Source organism: Rhipicephalus microplus, chromosome 5 (genome assembly GCF_043290135.1).
Source record: "Rhipicephalus microplus isolate Deutch F79 chromosome 5, USDA_Rmic, whole genome shotgun sequence".
In the NCBI taxonomy this organism is placed as follows: Eukaryota; Metazoa; Arthropoda; class Arachnida; order Ixodida; family Ixodidae; genus Rhipicephalus; species Rhipicephalus microplus.
In genome coordinates, this window is record NC_134704.1 from 56,975,225 (window position 1) to 56,982,799 (window position 7,575).

At 44.4% G+C, this 7,575-nt stretch overlaps 1 long non-coding RNA gene across 1 annotated transcript; it reads left to right on the plus strand.

Annotated features, from left to right (window-relative positions):
* Positions 1-1,171: 1,171 nt before the first annotated feature.
* LOC142817263 (uncharacterized) lies at positions 1,172-6,695 on the plus strand. The gene is made up of 3 exons (XR_012895138.1): positions 1,172-1,302; positions 5,316-5,370; positions 6,282-6,695. It is a non-coding gene; the product is annotated as an uncharacterized LOC142817263 (long non-coding RNA).
* Positions 6,696-7,575: the final 880 nt, after the last annotated feature.

Genomic DNA, 7,575 nt, shown 5'->3' on the forward strand with positions numbered 1-7,575 from the left:
GGCCTACATTGCCCAAACATCAGCCACACAAATCGGTTACGGCCGCTACAAATAAGAACATCATAGAATGCATGGACAAAGCTCACGCGGCTTGGCCACCGTTGCCGAGTCACAAAGACATGCAGATTCACTGTGCACATCGGCAAGAGTGACCCCTGATTTGACGACTGACCATTTGCCACAAGAAGACAAACCCATCCTTATCATTTTTCAATCACTGTTAGGCATACTTCGGGCGTTCTTCGGCAGCCTGAAACCACCATAAGTTGAGTCTGTACAACAGGTACTGGTATATGTTTGATGCTTGCAAGTCTTCATTAGGCACCATGACGAGGCGATCTACAGTGGAAAATTATACACCTGAAGTCCTGCGTCCACTAGTGCTAAACGCAACAGTGTAGTTTAGGCTCACGTGTGCCTTTTTGCCCGTTCCCTTTTTTCTATATCCTTATCTTTCAATCACCTTAGTTCATTTGCCCTAGCGTGGGATAGCAAATTGGACTCACGTATGGTTCACCTTTTTACCTCTCGTTCTTCTTCTGCCTTCTCCCCCTGCTCCTCCCACCCGCTGTGCCATTCACATGATCTGACGCCAGGCTCACTTCTACACTTCTGCCAGACAATATATATTACATTACATTTGCATAGTATTTTTCAACAGTTTAAAAATAGCGTCGCTTTGTGGTGAGGCACCTACTTGACACGGAGGCGGGCGGATGTCAATTGTTACTCGAACTGAAGTTCTTCGTTATTCCTATTTACACCTTTCTTGATTTTTCGTTCACGGACAAGATAGCTTATCTCTGACAATAAAATGTCACCGACGCTGACGCCGACATCGGGATTTCTGGGAAACAAGCTCTAACACTTTCGCGTCAATGATGGCACTTGGTACTGTGCAAACTAAACTGTCCTTCATAAATGTAGAAGTGCAATGTGGAAGGGTGTGTGCTATAGCCATTTACATACCACACATTTGCCCGATAATGAAGGTAAGAAGTGTGATACCAAGGGCGTCCTTTCTTTGCTAAACACAATATAATGAGAACTATCAGGCAATGAAATTCACAATGACATTTGCCCATTGTACTCCAGAAACTACGAAGGACAGTTTTCTTCACAATGGAGTGAGCGACAATACATCATAACATTGTGCAAGGATGTACATGTATGGATCTCAAAATACAGACTTTATAGGCCCCAGAGAGAACAGATGTTACTCTGAATACGAGAACAAACGGTGAAGATGAAGGCTATGACTTTGTCTTTCCTTTTATTGGCAGTGCTCACCACCATGACACTGTAAGTAAAATTCTTTGAAACACCGTATTCAATTTTTAAGCACGAACGTGCTTAAGAAGAAGTTCAAAGAAAAAAAACTGACTGTGACTTACTGATTGTTCAGCCTACGACTTTATCCTAGGCAAAGTGGATAACTGCAAATTTTTGTTACTTTTGAATAGAGCGCGCGGGAGAAAATATTGCGCGAAAAAAATAAAGTACTATTCTGCTTCTACTCCTTAATATTACTTCATTTATAGAACAATTAGCGATACTGTCTAGAGTCTTGTTTGACCGCGGTTGTGGGTGGCTCGCTTACTTTGACTCAGTGACGCGAGCCATTGCAATATGTGACACCTCAACGTGACAGTGCGAGGTTACGTTGACTTTGGTGCGTGGGGCTGAGAACATGTGGGTGGTCAGTGTGGAGTGGGCGAGGGTAAGTTCAGTGGGCGAGGGTAAGGCAGGTTCGACCATCTCTGAAGAAAAAGTTCTACGTATGTGCACATACACACATACACACATGAACATGCACTACGAACTCAACTAAAAAGATTGGCCCCGTATCTGCATGTTACACTGCAAATGTCGTCGAAGGACGATAGTCTTTCATCTGGACAGAGTGAACAAAACGTTTATTTGATGTTCTGCGCTAGAAAAACTGTGAATGGTATTCTGGAGGCGCTGCGCTAGAGTGCCTCAAGCGTGCAGCGGAGGCGAACAAGCGCATCAAGTCAAGTCACACGTGAGAGATGAGCGCTACCTGGCAGTTATCTTGAAAAACGAAGCGCGCGTGCCCTGCACGCCCGTATCGAAGGTGATGAGGTATAGAACGTATGTTTAAGGGTAGGTGCCATCACCGTGTCGTCTTAGCAAAGCGTTAGAAACACTGGCCTTTTCGCGCAAGCGTTGCATGGTCAGCGCAACATGATAAACGCTATGGTCCTTAGAATTACTTATGTATGCCTTTTACAGTAAGAGAGAGAGAGAGAGAGAGAATTATTTCAATGGGAAGCTGGAGAGGTTTGCCTGGTTTTTTACCTGACAGGCTACTGCAGTTGCCAGGTGATGACAGTTATATATACAATGATAAACACACAACACTTGCAGTCACATACACGCATAACAGTCACATAACACATAACGTCTCTCAAACGCACTGCACAACTTACAACGTTTCGTTGAAGCCTGTGACCCATAAAAACATCAGTAGCGCTTTCCTAGAGTCTAACACACTGGAGGTGTTCGGCCATGGACGTAGAATGTTTTCTAACTCTAAACTTGTGTCCTGTTGCATTTTTAAGCCCATCTTCAGAGACTGTCTCTCTGTTTCGTATTTCGCGCACTCACAGAGAACATGTTTGATGTCTTCAAGGACGTTTCATTGGGCACAAAATGCTGAGTCGGACAGTCCAATTTTGTTCCTGAAGTCGTTCGTATATGTTACGTTTAATCGGATGTGGTGTAAACACGTTTCTTCTTGCCTGTTGAGATTTCGTGGCATCCTGAAGTCACACGATGGATAGATCTTGTACAGAGGCCCATACAGTTGAATAGGGTCTGTCCAGAGGGATCCCTGGAGGAACCAGGCGTGTGCCGACACTAGCGTTACTGCATCTTGCCTCGAGAAAGGTATATCGACGATTTCTGTTGACGTGTTATGTCTAGCTTTGGCAGCGTCATCAGCCCGGACGTTGCCTTGTATTCCGCAGTGGGCAGGTATCCACTGCAGAAAAATGCGATGATGGAGGTCACAGGCTTTCTTGCATAGGCGTTTGATGTCCATGACGATGTGGTCCTGTGTGCATGGAGATCTCAGCGACGGCAGCACTGCTCTTGAGTCAGTGAAGATGACCCAAGACTCGGCTGTCTGGTCAATGATGTAATTAATGAAAGCCCGCAGTGCAGCCTGTTCAGTGGCTGTAGAGTAGGTGTAGTCACTGAGAGTGGCAGAGATGGTCACATTGGCCGATGGAATCCAGACGCCTATGGAAGATGATGTTGACGTAACAGAGCCTTCAGTGTAAATATCACAGTGAGCTTTGTAGCAGTTTTCCAAATGCTATAGTGTGAAGTGTGAAGAGTGAGTGCTAGTTCGGGTGTGCGTCTTTTGCTCTTGAACCCAGGCACAAAAGTGACTATGGTCCACGAAGAAGATTTCCACAATGGTTCTGCATGAATTGATGCTCTCTGATAGTGTTGCGGGAGGAGGCTCCACACAGGGCTACTGTCTGAAGCAAGAGGATGATCCGGCCCTCTGGTTGCATAACGCAAGTGGACTCGAAGAAACTCCCGCTGCAGAAGAAGAGGAGCTGAAAGGCGCCTACTTTCAGCAAGGGTCCCAATGCTTGATGTGTTCTTTGGTAGGCCAAGGCACACCCTCGGGGCTTGTGCCTGGACTCCAGTCAGTGCCTGTATGTTCGTTCGAGAAATTTCATGCGTCGCAGGAATGCTGTAACGTACAAGACCTTCGCAGAGAGCGGTATACATTTGTAACATGGCATTAACGGTACAGCCACCGCCATTGCCTGTTAGTAAGCGAAAGATACTCGCGTATGACGCAACTTTTTCTTTTGATGTCCGAACGTGGGGAGTCCACGTCATTACCCGGTCGATTGCCAATCCCAGAAACTTATGATTTGTCACGTACCGAATGGGAGAATGAGCTGCCTTTAATGTGTAGAGTGAGACATCACGCCTCGTATAAGCAATGGCGGTGCACTTTTCTGGTGACATCATTAGACCTCGATCGATCAAAAATTTTTCGATGAAGTTGAGAGCTTTCTGCAATCTTGCTTGTAGAACATGTCTGTTGGGACCGATGCTACATATACAAACGTTTCTAGTAAGAGACACACATACAGAATATTGACGTGTTGTTATGGTGCCGCATATATGCGCAATAATTGATTTTTAAATGACAATCGCACAAGTATGAACGCTGAATGTTGAGCAATATTGGTAAGCGCTGCAGATGGGGTCAGCCGTTCGGAGTATCGTTTGGCCACTTTGGTGCCGTTTAGGATACCGTTAAGGGCGGACAGACAAATATACAGACAGACAGACAAAAGTTTATGCATCGAAGGTCCCCAAAAAGACTATCGTCTTTAAAAATTGTTGGACGAACTTGCCCCCTATCTAATGGAAAAATATCATCTATGGGGCGTACTGCATTATTCAACGAATGGCAGGCGCAACGTCTTCATTGGGTACGATAGATGGTTGGGCGAGTCGCTCTTGCAATTTAAGGCATGCCAAATTAGCGTGAGTGAGGATGGACACAAACACGGCGCCCACAGGCACAGGTGCTAAGAAGTGCATATCATTAAAGGGACACTACTGAGCAAAACCATTTTTAACGTATTGATAAAGTATAATTTCATAATCCCGGAAACGCCACTCTTACCGCGACACGATGCTTGGTATAAGCTAGAAAACGCGCGAAAAGAAAGTATGGGTGGAGACGCCACCTTGACATTCCCGCACAGAACACCATGACGTCATAGATTTAGAATGCATCCACTACTCAGTTCTACGTAGCCTCTAACCGATAAAAAAATACCACCAATTGAAGCACACCCACAGTGCAAGCTGGAAGAGCGGCCTTTCAAAGCCTTTCCTAACACTTTTTGAGAAACTGCTGCAGGCCCACTTGCTGGGTACCAAGTAGGCCCTAAATTTGGAATTTTTGGCATTACACCCACGGATTGATCTGTAAAACTCAAAATTGATACTTCCATCTAAATTTGCTTGGCTATGAAGAACTTATTATAATGAAATGGTTTTGCATTAGAGCTCTCCGAGTGCGAGTGCAGTTTGTCAATCTAAGCCAAGTCGTTGTTTCTCTTTAGCGTCCTTTCAAGTGCCGGCATATTACTGATAAAATTGCCATAGTACTGTTATACTGACTTAATACAGCTGTGAACTCTTTACTCCTTAGAAGGGTAATGCAACATTTTTACTGGTCCTAACGTTTCCTGTTTTCTTCTTCTGTAGCAACTAGTTCATATTTTTGAACGTCCTCGTTATTGCAGATGTGGACTTCCACCTCCTCTTAGTAGGGGCCTTAAATACGCCTGCCCTTCTCATGTAAGCACGAATGACATTTATTCTAAAACGTTTGTTATATAATACACTCCGCACCACCTACTTTGAATGCACGGGAACTGCGAGTGGAATAGTCTTTCTTGACTTTTCGTTGAAGCAACGCTACTTCACTCGTCATGGCTCTCATTTATAGATGTTTTTGTGTTTACATATATATTTATATTTGTCTAAGTATTAGTTGTTTTCTTTACTCTCTCATCTTCTATGGATTTTATTTTATGGATGCCCTTGTATTTTGTACGTTATCATTGTGGAGCATACTACAAGTAATAAAGCCTCAGTCAGGCAGATGATGTTTCGTCTTTAACCTCGCCCTGGTAGTCTAATGGTTATGGTGATCGACGGTTGAATCAGAGGTCACCGAATTGAATTCTGGCCATGATTGATTGATTTGATTTATGTGTGGTGTTTAACGTCCCGAAACCACCATATGATTAGAAGAGACGTTGTTTTGGAGGGCTCTAGAAATTTCGAATACCTAGGGTTCTTTAACGTGCACCCAAATGTGAACACACGGGTTAACACCATTTTCAGCTCCATCGAAAATGCACCCGCCGCAGCCAGGATTTGATCGCTCGACTTGCGGGTCAGCAGCTGAGTACGTTAGCCGGTAGACCACCGCGGTGGGGCAATCGCGGCCTTGAAGGCTGCGTTTCGCAGAACACGAAACGCAGAAGCCCATGTATTTAGATCTACGAGCACGTTTACAAAAACAAGATCCTCATCATATTTGTGGTTCTGGACCTAAGTCCACAATTATTAATGATGCTGTGCTTTTGGCCTTGCCATACAAGGCTCTTAATATTTGAGACAATAATAAGTGAAATAAACAAGTTATTCAACGGATATTTTTCTCGGTACTGTGAAAAAAGTGATGTTTTTCTTTTGTTCAGTGCGACTTGGGAATGCGGCATGGCCAGCGGTGTGGAACACTGTGTACCTGTCGACAGCACTTGCGCGTCCCAAGAGCATTGACGTGCGTGGGAATTTTCTCCAGGGCACCATATAATTCCCGTCCGTGGCGAGTACCAGGACCACAACATTAACTTGGGGATACTCTTCCAAGTGACTACCTATGGAGGCAGTTTATTGCCATGTAGGCCATGAGCTTCTTGGAGCGTTTCATTAGATCTGCTGTCGGGAAGATTCGGAAATTTTTAATCCAACAGCACTTGCGACGCAAGCCCTACGTACAGCATATATAACGATAGTAAACGGAAACATTTATGCAAATGGTCAAACCATGTCGTTGTGTTCGTAAACCGCAAATTTTAATGGTCTCCCCTAACAAGACTTGTGAACTTGAATGTCTGTGTCGTATTGTTTACATCTGCAGCTTCCCGCTGGAAGGCTTTCCTTCTGCATTGACCAATGACTGCGCACGTATTTGCAAGGTTCTTCTGCAGCATGCTCACAAAACAAAAGTGCACATACATCTCTTTCTAACAATTTTTCGACCTCGGCGTTGTTCACTGCCCCTTTAACGAGCTTTCCTACAGAAATTGTCTACTTCCCGTGTTTCTCCGAGCAAGTTTCTCTAACTTAATTCCCTTTGTGGATAAGGTGGTGATTTCAATATATTATCATCAATGTTATATATCATCATCAAACATCTGAAACACGTTTGCATGCAAGTTTATACTTGACAAGTTTGAGTGTCCTTTTATTGCAGGTTTTGTTTATTATTAGTCTTTGGTCCAGGAATATGCTGGCCGGTTAGGTGTATCGACGTGGTCAAAAGCGCAATGACATCGGGGCTCACTGCTTTTTTCGGGCAACTGGATGCACTCTGCTAGAATAGGCACGTCTAATAAATATAAAATTGCACAAGGATTCTTGACGAGTCATCAAATGAACTGCATATTACGTCCGCAGCTGATTGGCTAGAGCTGGGAGAGCAGCTCGCTATCTATTTTCAGTTCTTTCTTCGCTGGGAATTAAGGCATCACGCGGCTTCCAAATCGTCGACAGCAGTGAGTGTCGTGCAATGCCTTTCAAATCAATGAATGAAGTCTAGAGATCCGCTTTTGGCTGCTCGAATCTCATAGGTCGTTTATCAACTCTGAATGCATTAATTCCCGAATTATGCCTGAGGGAGCTTCCCGCTTGACATACCTACAATGGTAGGCAGGTATTTCCTGCATCCTTCTCAAACGTCCTCGACGCACCATAATGCAAGAACAGACC